The sequence below is a fragment of the Ceratotherium simum genome, chromosome X, assembly GCF_057802395.1.
Source record: "Ceratotherium simum simum isolate JZ-2026a chromosome X, ASM5780239v1, whole genome shotgun sequence".
NCBI classification, from domain to species: domain Eukaryota; kingdom Metazoa; phylum Chordata; class Mammalia; order Perissodactyla; family Rhinocerotidae; genus Ceratotherium; species Ceratotherium simum.
The window spans coordinates 50,134,990-50,149,150 of NC_141940.1; the positions used below are offsets into that span (position 1 = coordinate 50,134,990).

Here is a 14,161-nt window from a genome sequence, read left to right on the forward strand (position 1 = left end):
ATTGCCCTGACAGTCTTTAGGTGCATAGTGCTTTAGAGATAACTTACATCTGTCTGATAATTCACCCTTTACAGGTAAAAGAATCACACACACTCACACACATACACATGTGGGGGTGTTTGTAGGTATGCACAGCAATATATTTATAATGAAATTTAAAATTCAATAGACAGGCCATTGTCTTTTGATTGTAAAATCACTTAAAACAACACTGCATATTTATTCAACACTTTTTGATTAAATCATTGAACCATTTTTTTAATTCCTCAAATGGCTAGGTTTAAAATAATGCAAGACTTTCTGAGAGTATTTTATATGTATGTGTGTTTGTGTGTGCATCTTTTATTTTTAGTGCCAAAGCCCATCATTAAAAAATAAAATACTTTTACATTTTTACATCTCAACAAGTTTACATTCAAAGCAGAATATTAAAAAAAAAAAAGAGTGCTGAATGTGGGAGTAAATAAACCCTTTATTAAATAATTTAAATTCTACCTAGAAATTCTATAGATGATATACATTCATCATCTCTGCTTGAACATTCATATTGAACTGTAATTTTTTAAATTTTTATGAAGGCATCTGTGAATTCTTAGTAACAGTTGATATGTTTACTTTGAGAGCAGATCAAAGAAAATCCTTTTGAAGTTTTCTGACAATAGTATTGTGTGGAGGAGTCTGAGTATCTGAATTTGTAATGTACTGAACTTTATTTAGAAGAGAGGCCTTTCCTATGCTCTTAAAATCCCATATAAATAAAATACATTCCAATATCCTTTCAGTTCCTGACTTTTGTTTAATAGAGAACACGGCATTTTAAGTACAGATCACTGAAAGTTTCAGATAATGAAAGACTAAAATTTTTGCCCTCTTCTCCTTCTCTTCTCTTTCTGCAATTCTGATTATTCTAATACATGTTCTCTTGAATGAATTGCATGAATCACATAGGCTTTCTTTGCTCTTTTTTTGTTGTTGTTCTGCTCTGACTGAGTTGTTTCAAAATTTCTGTTCTGTAGCTCATTTATTTTGTCTTCCATTTGCTCTACTCTGCTGTTGATGATCTCTATTACATTTTTTACTTAATTCATTGAATTTTTCAGCTCCAGAATTTCTGTCTTTTTATGATTTCTAACAGTTTGGGAAATATTTTGTTCATGTATTTTTTTTTTCTCATTTCAATGAGTTGTCTTTCTGAGTTTTCTTGTAGCTCATTGAGTTTCCTCAAAACAGCTATTTTGAATATTTTATCACCTAAATTGCAAAAATCTGTGCCATTCAGCTCAGTTACTGGAGAATTATTGTTATTTTTAGCGATGATACATTTCCTTTATTTTTTATGATCCTTGTAGTTTTTCATTGCTACTTTCATATTTGAAATAGCAGAAACCTTAAATCTTTAGTGGTTGCCTTCAGATGGGGTATACTATTTGTTGATGCTGTTATATATGGGGTTTTTTGTGCCTTTGTATGGGTACATCTGCTCCACTCTTCTTGCTCCTTCTTGTGGCAGAATTCTTAATATTTTCTGTCTTCATTGGTTCTTATCACTCAGCAGGCTGACTACTGGAAACTTCTCTTGTTTTCCAGAGGGTAGTGCTATAGCTCAAGTTTGTGGCTTCTCCCTTGTCCACAATCCTGGTCTGTGTCTCTTATAGCACTCTGATTACTGGACTTGCTTTTGCAACTGCATTTGGGAGCATGTACAAGGAGCTGGCCACAGAGTGGGGGCAGGTGTGGGTTTAGCATTCACAGCATTGAGGGTGCCTGAAGACTTGTTGGGGATCTCTTCGGGTGAGGTACTCCTAGAAGCTCCTGAGTGGATTTCCTGTTGAAGTTTTGAGCACAGTCAGCAAGAACCATGTCCTTTTAATGCCATTTGATGTTATCTGCCTCTCTGGGTCTCCTCTTTTCCCCAAATTATGGAGATCTCCACTTAGTATTCTGGGTCCTGCTGGAGAGAAATTGGTTTCTCTAGCAGCATCCCACTCTTCTGGAGTAGCGAGGCACTCACTCACTGCTGTTTTTGTCCTGCAGGAGAGGTCACCACCACCAGATATTTCAACCCTGTGCAGTGTTGCTTTACTGGGGGGCTGGGGAGTGCAGCACTGGGAAAGTTCCTCTTACCATCTCCACTGTGACTAAACACATATTTTTTTTGGCTCCAATGGCATGCTGGAATCTCCACCTTGGGAAGTCTGGACTTCTGCAAATTCTTTTTCAATACGTAGAATCCCACTGGAGGTTTTGGAGCCAGGAAGGAGATTGAGTCAGAATAGTTATTAAGGTAAAATAACTGAAACATTATTCAGCAATAAAAAGGAATATATTACTGATATAAGCTATAACATTGGTGAAACTCAAAAACATTATGGTAAGGCAAAGAGTCAAGGTGCAAGAGACCCCATGTACTGTATAATAATATTTTAACAAAATGTCCAGAAAAGGCAAGTCTGCAGAAAAAAATAAATAAATTAGTAAACAAATAAAATAAAAATGAATAAATTAGTGTTTGCCTGGGTGTGGGTATTCTAGCAGAGTTGCATGCAAATGAGTATGGGGGATCTCTTTGGGGTTATGGAAATGTTCTAAAAGTGGGTTGTTTTGAGAGTTGCATGCCATGGTAAATTAACTAAAAATCATTAAATTGTACGCATAACGTGTGTGAATTTTATAGTATATAAATTATTCTTCAATAAAGCTGTTAAAAATCAGGAACCCTAGAAAATGTGGTAGCATTGAAGATTAGAGAATTATATTTTTCCAAAAGTAATTTGCAGCCTGTAGTGCTAAGGATCAAAAAATGATGACGTTCACTTAGGCAAAATGGGGCTGGTTGATGACTCTAATAAGAACAATCAAAGGATATTTTTCTCTTTTTTAGAAAAATTGTGGCTGTTTCTTCACAGTCCCTATAATTTAAGACTTATCTTGGTGCTCTCATAAGAGTAGAATAGATGAACCTTGGACATTTTTGTCAAATTGTGTAAATATTAGGATTTCATTTTTTATTGACATGAATTTAGAGATTAGTTTGGAAAGAAATTACATCTTTAAATGTCTATTTTTCCCTCACAGTAACATTAGAAAAGGCAGCTACAAGAAGAATTTTCTGGTTTCTGACCATTTTGCAATATATCTAAATTGTAAGTAGTTGAAAATCAACAATGAGTTCCAAAGAAAATTTAACTGAGCACCAAAGTAGGTATATTCAAAAAGACAATTATGTTACTGCTTTAAATTCAGAAGAGGATACTGGCACTCCAACCTACAAAGATAAATTCAATCAACTCCTAGAGAAAACAAATTGGTTGGAAAATGCTCAGGAACCTGCTGAATTCTCAAGCAATAATAGTCAACCTCTCATGGCCTCAGTCATCACTCAAGTCCTTTATCTGCCTCTAGAGGAGGAACAGTATGTGAATCAGTTTGATGAAGGTAGACAAGGAAAATTCTACCTAGATATCATGCAAAAGACTGGTGCCAACCTAGAATTAACTTTTGTCAAAGACCAAGGCCTCTGCATTAAAGTTTCTGGTAAGCCAGAAACTGTCATGAAAGCTCAAAAGGAGATTTTTGCATGGTTTCAGGATCAAGTTTTAACCACAGTGCCCACTCCCAAAGAACATCATTGCTTTGTTAAAGGCAAGACTGGAGGAAAAATACAAGACTTGGAACAAAAAGATGCAACCAACATCCTGCTTTTACGCCCAGATAACCAGAGCAACTGGATTAATATTGTTGACACCAAAGAGGTTATGAAGAAGGCTCTACATAATGTCTTACTTATATCTGCTGAACAAGACAAGTGTGCTGCAGAGAAGTCACATGTAAAAAAGGCTTTTTATCCTTTCACTCCTGGACCATGCAATAAAACTTTTGACAAAATTATACAGGAAACAGAGGCACCCATCCATATTCCACCACCTAGTGTCAATCAGACACAAATAAGCTTTACTGAAAACAAGCAACAACTTGATCAGGCTCAGGCTTATGTAAAAGATATTTTTGAGAACACCAAAAAGAAAACCACACCCATAGATGTGGAGATGAAATTTCAGCACAAGTGTACGATAGGTGCCAAGAAAAATTCTGTTAGGGAGATCTTGGAAAGAACTGGAATTTCAATAGAGATCTCACCCTTAGAAAGCACGTCAGATTCTGTGACACACCACGGTGAGTCTGAAAGCTTAAGAAAGGCATTTACTAAAGACAGTTGGAAGACCAAGGTTTATACTGTTTCCTCTATCTCTGTACCTTCTTGGCTTCACAGATTTATTATTGGTAAGAAAGGCTGTAATATATCCAAAATCACTCAGAACATGCCAAAAGTTCGCATAGAATTTTCTGAAGGAGACAAAATTACAATAAAAGGACCAACAGAAGATGTGAATTATGCTCAAGAACAAATTGAGGTCATAGTCAAAGATCTAATTAACAGGATGGACTATGCAGAAATCAGTGTTGACTATAAGTTTCACAAGCACCTGATAGGAAAGAATGGTGCTATAATAAACCAAATTGAAGACAGGAATAAAGTTTCTGTGCTAATCTCACCTAAAAATGAAAAGAATAACTTGGTCAGAATTGAGGGGGCATCTCAGGGTGTCCAACAAGCCAAGAGAGAACTTCTTGAACTTGCTGGTCATTTAGAAAATGAACACAGCAGGGACTTAATCATTGAGCAAAGATTTCACCATGTAATCATTGGGCGGAAAGGTGAATGGATCCAGGACATCTGTAAGAAATTCCCAGAGGTTAAGATTAATTTCCCTGACCGAGCACAAAAAAGTGACGTTGTCCAACTTAGAGGGCCAAAACATGAAATAGAAAAATGCACACAGTATTTGGAGAATGTGGTGACAGACATTGCAGAAAGTAGCTATTCTGTAACTATTCCCATCTGTAAAAAGCCTCACAGAAATGTGATTGAAAAAGGAGGTGCAAACATAAAAAAAATCTGTGCAGCAAGAAAAACTAAAATTAATCCTCCATCAGCAAGTGGCAACTCAGAAAATATTGTCATCAGTGGAAAACCAGCAAATTGTGAAGTAGCTTGTAATTGGATTCTTTCAACTCAGAAACATATAACCAATATTTCAGAGGTGGAAATTTATATTCCTTCCAATCTACACAAATCTCTCATTGATTCTAAAGACTGTTTGATTGGTTCAATCATGGAAGAATGTGGAAGGATCCACATCCACTTTCCAAAAACCAACTCAGACCTTCAAAGAGTCATTATTAGGGGCCCTACTCAAAGTGTTGAAAAGGCCAAGAAAAAGCTGCTACAACTAGCAGAAGAAAAACAAACCAAGAGTTATGTTGTGATTCTCCATGTAAAGCCACAGTATCACAAATTTCTCCTGAGTAAAAATGGTGGCAATGTTCCCAAAGTCTGTAATGAGACTGGAGCGTGCATCATCTTCCCTAACCCTGAGGACAAGGATCAAGAATTGTTAACTATCACAGGGACAGAGAAGGCTGTCAAAGATGCACAAAAGGAACTAGAGACTCTAATTACAAATCTAGATAATGTGGTAGAGGACAACATACTGATAAATCCCATTTACCACCATCATTTTCTCATGAAAGGAGGCCAGGTTTTACGTGAGATGACTGAGGAGTATGGTGGTGTTATTATTAACTTTTCACATTCAGGAAAACAGAGCAATAAAGTCACAATCAAAGGAACAAAATTATGTGTGGAAGCAGCCAAGAAACACATTCAAGAGATTATTGAGAACTTGGATACTCAAGTCACAACAGAATGTGTTATTCCCCAGAAGTTCCATCATTTTATCATGGGACCAATGTGTTCTCGAATCCAACAAATTACTAGAGATTATAATGTCCAAATCAAATTCCCAGACAAAAAGGAGAACTCAGTTACTAGTATAGATCCAGTTGTTCAGAAAAATGAGGAAGAAATTAGGGAAAAGAGCACTACAGAAGCTGCTGGTATTTCCCCAAGAAAATGTGACACCATATTTATCTCAGGCCGAAAGGAAAAGTGTAAAGCAGCCATGAAAGCCCTTGAGGCTTTAATTCCTGTGACTGTTGAAGTAGATGTGCCCTTTGACCTACATCATTATATCATTGGTCAGAAAGGAAGTGAGATACAAAAGATAATGGATGAGTTTGAAGTTAATATACAGATGTCAGCACCTGGATTAGAGTCTGATACGATTTTCATCACCGGCATTGCTGCAAATGTGGAACAAGCCAAGGCTAGATTACGAGAACAAGTGAAGGCTTTACAAAATGAAGTAGAAGATCAGGTATTAAGAAATTTTAAACTCAAGTTCACAGTAGACCCCAAACACTACCCTAAGATCATTGGTCAAAAAGGGTTAGTTATTACTCAGATTTGCTTAAAGCATGAAGTTGCTATTGATTTTCCAAGTAAAGGGAGCAATAAGATACAAGACCAAATCACCATTACTGGATATGAAAATAACACCGTAGCTGCCCAAGATACAATAATGAAAATGGTGCATAAATTTGAAGAAACAATTACTAAGCAAATCCCACTAAACCACCGTGTTCATGGCCACATTATTGGATTCCATGGAAAAACCATTCATAAAATCATGAATCAGTTCCAAGTAGACATCAATTTCCCTTCGAGAAGAGCCCCAAATCCAAATATTGTCACTGTGATTGGACTCCCTAATAACGTCACAAAAGCAATTGATCATATCCTCAGTCTTGAGAAACATTATCTAGCTGTTACCAAAAGCATGAGTCTCAGCAGGAGCAAAGAAAGAAGATCTCTCTGTGCAAGTTATCCTATGCTCCATGCAAGAGTTTTGCAGTAAAAGATGTTCCCTGTACCGAAAACACCATAGAAAAGATCCCAGACATAAACAATTTTGAAGATTTTCCCAGCTTGGGGCATCAAGTGGATCCTAAGGGTCACTCTTGGAGAGGCAAACAATGATCACAAAAAAAAAAAAAACCCTCAAATTGTTCCAGCAAGCATAAAAATGCCATCAAAAATTCTTTCTAAACTGACCCTGCTTCTGGATCATATACACATTTCTTACACTTTTGCCTCCAATACATTCTTCTTTGAATTCTCCAAAATATGTTATAATAAAAGTAAAGGACTCAATTCTGTGTGTGCAGTAATTACCAATGTACTGTCCAATTTCCACTCAGAACTGTTTCTGACATTTCTTTTAAGGGACACACTTTCCATTGTTTTAAACATAGTTCATTAAAATATTAAACAAATACCACATGCATCCTAAATTTCATGGTCTTCTTAGCATGTCATTATTCACTTAACTTTCGTTATGAGAAGTCAACAATATGGCAAGGAGATTACATTTGTGTCATTATCCCAAGGAATAAATTTTGACTTCGCAAAAACTAAAACTGGTTGTGCTAGTTTTACTTTTTTTTCAGGTGTTGTTATTTGCATTACTTCCAGTCTTCTCTTTTGTAGAGTGAAATCAGTTTCTTTTCCAACAGCCAAATTGTTCATCTAACTTGGCTTATAGAATAGGGATAAAAATGAACGTTGGACAACATGATTAGGTGCTGGGTGTTGTATTGGAGTGATTGCATATCAAAAGTAGCATAACAGTGATGTTAGAGGAGATTAAAAAAAGCCGAGGAATGTAAAGAATATCAGATTACATAGAATTACTTTGGCTTTTCAGATGACGTTTCTAACTGCCAATTGGAGGATTGAGACTTCCATAAGTTTTTTATTCCCTAGACATACCCTTCAGGAGGCCACCTTAGAGAAAAATTTCAAACCCAAAAGAGACTGTGTTTTCGTCTTCTTTCCAGTGATCTCCCAGGTCTGGTAAAATCTTAGGGTAATGATGTCAAGTGTTATTTTAGTGGATGATGTGGGTCACCAATAAGATGCCCCCTGCAAGACTGAAGCACTAACTACTCAATCTGATGCTGCTGTGAACAGCTGATGTCTAGCATCTGCATCTACCCTCCCCCAGCAATTTCTTTATGTGAAGTGTGCCACCTTGCTCAAGATCATGTCTTCTTCCCAGGGGCAGCTTCCATCCAATGACTAGTCAACCTAGCCTCCTTTTCACATTTCAAGACAATTCTCCATGATCATCTCAAATCTAGAGCTCACCATGAACTTGGCTGAGTTCTTGTTGTGACTGCATCAGAACTAAACTCCCTCTACCGAATTCCGCTTTGTTCATTCTCAAACAGATCTTCGTCCCAAGATTATTCTCTAGTAAGCTTTCTGCATACAAATGCTCTGTCTCTGGGTCTGATGTAGCTATAGTTAGATGAATTGACCTAAGAAACATCTTGTATGGGATGTGAGGGATATCAAGAGAGGGACTATGGAGATGGACCTTTAGTATCAATGATTATGACCAGATCTTAAGGAGTGGCTCATTTTCTTTTAAATGATCTCAGGTTTCCGTACACCTGCATATTGCCTTTCCAAAACACCACAAACAAATGTCTAGTATCACCAGCACTCAATATCTCCTAATTTTGTTTTGTTTTGTTTTTACTATAGCATTTAGAATTAGAGGATTTACATGACAGTGTGCAAAACCCATTACTTACTTCATCATACCAGGCTGCTCTTCTTGCAGAGGTGAGGCAGGAGAGCAGTTCCTGGAGGAAGGATGCTTGGGTCAAGGTAGTGCACATACACTCCTAAAATATATGCATTAAATTTAACTAATCATTACCAAATTTTCTTCACGTCCACAAGAAGTATATGAATTCCTGATGGTCCACAGCTTCACCAACAACTGGTGTTATTAGCCTGGCTCAGTGGACATTATTTTAGCATAATATTGATTTTACGGGACTTAGTCAATATCTTTCAGGATTATAGGCATGTTACCTAGATTTTTGTCCTAACCCATTAAGCTTAATTATTACGCTTCAGGTGAATCTGAAATATGATTACCCACCATTGAGAAATGTTACTAACAGCATACCAGATATTTCTGTTTTACCCGCATGAAGCCCATCTCCAATATCAACCATTGCTCACTAGAAACTTGGATCATAATTTAGATATTGTCACTATTGGAAACTGAAATGGGTTAGATTGATACATTAATTAAATTTACTCCAAAGCTAAGTAAATAATTCCCTATTCTATATTTCATTTCAAATTATGTTTAGCTATGATATTCAACAAGACCATTAGAGTATCTACAATGAGATTAAATGGAATATTAAGATATTTCAATAGTAAATTGTATAAAGACAAGAACAATAACAGCAAGAACAAAATCAACATTATGGAGATAAAAACAAATTCAAAAATAAAACTTCTCTCATTATAAAATTTCCAAAGAGAAAACTTCAAAGGTAAAACACACTTGAAAGTTAAATATGAAAGTTCTTTTCTCTTTTCCTATGCTCTGAAATAGTTTAAGTAGAATTGAATTATTTACTCTTTAGGAGTTGATAGAATGAACTGTCTGAATCCATCTAGGCCGTATAAATTCTTATGGGGAAGTTCTGTGTTTTCTGTCTCATGGTCATTGGTCTAGTAAGATGATTTTTTCCTACATTTTTTTCTAAATTTTTCCAAATTTATTTACATTTTCAAATTTATTTTAGGATTGTTTAATATGATTTATTTTAATTTTTCAAAATTCCTATCATCATTTACAATTTTTTGTATTTACACTTTCTCTCATTTTATTTATTTATTTATTTTCATTCATTTTATTTTTGTAATTTTTTTGTTTATTGCAGTAACATTGGTTTATAACATTGTATAAATTTCAGGTGTACATCATTATACTTCTATTTCTGCATAGATTACATCACGTTCACCACCCAAATACTAACTACAACCCATCACCACACACTTGTGCCGAATTATGCCTTTTGCCCTCCTCCCTCCCCTCGTCCCCTCTGGTAACCACCAATCCAATATCTGTCTCTATGTGTTTGTTTGTTGTTGTTATTATCTACTACTTAATGAGGGAAATTATACGATATTTGATCTTCTTCCTCTGACTTATTTCACTTTGCATAATACCCTCAATGTCCATCCATGTTGTCACAAATGGCTGGATTTCATCATTTCTTATGGCTGAGTAGTATTCCATTGTGTGTATATACCACATCTTCTTTATCTATTCGTCCCTTGATGGGCACTTAGGTTGCCTCCAAGTCTTGGCTATTGTGAATAATGTTACAATGAACACAGGGGTGCATGTATCTTTACGCATTGGTGATTTCAAGTTCTTTGGATAAATACCCAGCAGTGGAATAACTGGATCATATGGTAGTTCTATCCTTAATTTTTTGAGGAATCTCCATACTGTTTTCCATAGTGGCTGCACCAGTTTGCACTCCCACCAACAGAGTGTGAGAGTTCCCTTCTCTCCACATCCTCTCTAACACATGTTGTTTCCTGTCTTGTTAATTATAGCCATTCTGACAAGGGTGAGGTGATATCTCATTGTAGTTTTGATTTGCATTTCCCTGATAGTTAATGAGGTTGAACATCTTTTCATGTGTCTGTTGGCCATCTGTATATCTTCTTTGGAGAAATGTCTGTTCAGGTCATTTGCCCATTTTTAAATTGGGTTGGTAGATTTTTTGTTGTTGAGATGCATGAGTTCTTTATATATTTTGGAGATTAAGCCCTTATCAGATGTATGGTTTGCAAATATCTTCTCCCAATTGTTAGGTTGTCTTTTCATTTTGTTGATGGTTTCCTTTGCTGTGCAAAAGATTTTTAGTTCTATGTAGTCCCATTTGTTTATTTTTTTCTATTGTTTCTCTTGCCCGCTCAGACATGGTGCTTGAAAATATGTTGCTAAGACCACTGTCAAAGAGCGTAATGGCTAGGCTTTCTTCTAGAAGTTTCATAGTTTCATGTCTCACACTCAAGTTTTTAATCCATTTTGAGTTAATTTTTGTGTATGGTGTAAGGTAAGGGTCTACTTTCATTTTTTTGCATGTGGCTATCCAGTTTTCCCAACACCATTTGTTGAAGAGACTTTCTTTTCTCCATTGTATGTTCTTGGCTCCTTTGTCGAAGATTAGCTGTCCATAGATGTGGGGGTTTATTTCTGGGCTTTCAATTCTATTCCATTGATCTGTGTGTCTGTTTTTGTGCCAGTACCATGCTGTTTTGGTTACTATAGCTTTGTAGTATATTTTGAAATCAGGAGGTGTGATACCTCCAGCTTTGTTCATTTTTCTCAGGATTCCTTAAGCTATTCCAGGTCTTTTGTTGTTCCATATAAATTTTAGAATTCTTTGTTCTATTTCTGTGAAAAGTGTTGTTGGAACTTTGATAGGGATTGCATTGAATCTATAGATGGCTTTAGGAAGCATGGACATCTTAACTATGTTAATTCTTCCAATCCAAGAGCACGGAATATCTTTCGATTTCTTTGTGTCTTCTTCAATTTCTTTCAGCAATGTTTTATAGTTTTCGGTGTACAGCTCTTTCACCTCTTTGGTTAAGTTTATTGCTAGGTATTTTATTCTTTTTGTTGCAATTGTAAATGGGATTGTATGCTTAATTTCTCTTTCTGCTACTTTGTTTTTAGTGTATAGAAATGCAACTGATTTTTGTATGTTGATTTTGTATCCTGCAACTTTACTGTATTCGTTTATTAATTCTGAAAGTTTTTTGGTGGATTCTTTAGGGTTTTCTATATATATAATCAAGTCATCTGCAAATAGTGAGAGTTTCACTTCTTTCTTTCCAATTTGGATCCCTTTTATTTCTTTTTCTTGCGTGATTTCTCTGGCTAGGACTTCCAGTACTATATTAAATAGGAGTGGTGACAGTGCACATCCTTGTCTGGTTCTTGTTCTTAGAGGGATAGCTTTCAGTTTTTCACCATTGAGGATGATATTAGCTGTGGGTTTTCCATATATGGCCTTTACTATGTTGAGGTACTTTCCGTCTATACCCATTGTATTCAGAGGTTTTATCATAAATGGATGCTGTATCTTGTAAAATTATTTCTCTGCTTCTATTGAGATGACCATGTGATTTTTATTATTCATTTTATTAATGTGGTGTATTACGTTGATTGATTTGTGAATGTTGAAACATCCCTGAATACCTGGAATAAATCCCACTTGATCATGGTATATAATCTTTTTAATGTATTGTTGTATGCCATTTGCTAGTATTTCATTGAGGAGTTTTGCATCGATGTTCATCAGTGATATTGGCCTGTAATTTTCTTTTTTCGTGTTGTCCTTGTCTGGTTTTGGTATCAGGGTAATGTCAGCTTCGTAGAATGAGTTAGGGAGCTTCCCCCCCTCCTCAATTTTTTGGAAGAGTTTGAAAAGGATAGGCATTAAGTCTTCTTTGAATGTTTGGTAGAATTCACTAAGGAAGTCATCTGGTCCTGGACTTTTATTTTTGGGGAGGTGTTAGATTACTGTTTTGATCTCCTTACTGGTGATTGGTCTATTCAAATTCTCTACTTCTTCTTGATCCAGTATTGGATGGTTGTATGATTCTAAGAATTTATCCATTTCTTCCAGATTGTCGAATTGGTTGGCACCTAGCTTTTCATAGTATTCTCTTATAATCTTTTGCATTTCTGAGGTGTCTGTTGTAATTTCTCCTTTTTCAATTCTGATTTTACTTATTTGTGCCTTCTCTCTTTTTTTCTTGGTGAGTCTAGCTAAAGGTTTGTCAATTTTTTTTTATCTTTTCAAAGAACCATCTCTTGGTTTTATTAATTTTTTCTAGTGTATTTTTAGTCTTCATTTCATTTATTTCCGCTCTGATTTTTATGATTTCCCTTCTTCTACTGATTTTGGGCTTTGTTTGTTCTTCTTTTTCCAGTTCCTTTAGGTGCATTGCTAGATTGTTTATTTGAGATTTTTCTTGCTTGTTGAGATAGGCCTGCATTGCTATAAACTTCCCTCTTAGAACTGCTTTTGCTGTATCCCATTAATTCTGGTATGTCATATTTTCATTTTCATTTGTTTTCAGGTATTTTTTGATTTCTCCTTTGATTTCTTCATTGACCCAAATGTCCTTCAATAGCGTTTTGTTTAATCTCCACATATTTGTGGCTTTTCTGATTTTCTTCCTGTAGTTGATTTCTAGTTTCATACCATTGTGGTCAGAAAAGATGCTTGGTATTATTGAAATCTTCTTATATTTATGGAGACTTGTTTTGTGGTCTAATATGTGATCAATCCTGGAGAATCTTCCATGTGCATTTGAAAAGAACGTGTATTCTTCAGTTTTTGGATGGAATGTGCTGTATATGTCTACTAGGTCCATCTGTTCTAGTGTGTCATTTAAGGGCAATCATTCCTTATTGATCTTCTGTTTAGATGATCTATCCATTGGTGTAAGTGGAGTTTTAAAGTCCCCTACTATTATTGTGTTACTGTCTATTTCTCTTTTTCTGTCTGCTAATAATTGCTTTATATTTAGGTGCTCCTACATTGGGTGCGTAGATATTTACAAGTGTTATATCCTCTTGTTGGATTGTTCCCTTGATCGTTATGTAATACCTTTCTTTGTCTCCTTTTACACTTTTTGTTTTAAAGTCTATTTTTTCTGATATGAATATTGCTACACCAGCTTTCTTTTCATTGCCATTTGCGTGAGTGTTTTTAGGTCTTAAGTGTGTCTCTTGTATGCAGCATATATATGGGTCTTGTTGTTTTATCCAATCAGCTACCCTATGCCTTTTAATTGGAGCATTTAGTTCATTGACGTTTAAAGTAGCTATTGATAAGTATGTACTTACTGCCATTTTTTAACTTTTTGTTTTCTCAGTGTTTTAGTAGTCCTTCTCTGTTCCTTTCTCCTTCTGTACATAATTGATTGTCTCTTTAGTTAGACCTCTGTCTGAAAGCTCTACTCTTTAACTCCCTTCCTCCCTCATTTTATTTTTTTGATATCATATCTAACCTCATTTTTGTGCATTTGTATCCATTACCCTCTTATCATGGAAATAGATAATTTTTCCTATTTGTGGTCTTCTTTTTTCCCTTAAATCAGTCCCTTTAACATTACTTGTAGCACTGGTTTCTTGTTGACAAAGTCCTTTAATTTTTGCTTGTCTGGGAAATTTTTGATCTCTCCTTGCATTTTGAATGATAACCTTGCTGGGTAGAGTATTCTTGGCTGTAAGTTTTTTCCTTTTAGCACTTTAAATATATAATGCCCTCTCTTCTAGCCTGTAAGGTT

The 14,161-nt window shown here is 35.5% G+C and overlaps 1 pseudogene; it reads left to right on the forward strand.

Moving 5' to 3' along the window:
* The first annotated feature begins 3,164 nt into the window (after positions 1 to 3,164).
* LOC101396390 (vigilin pseudogene) lies at positions 3,165 to 6,940 on the forward strand (annotated as a pseudogene).
* Positions 6,941 to 14,161: the final 7,221 nt, after the last annotated feature.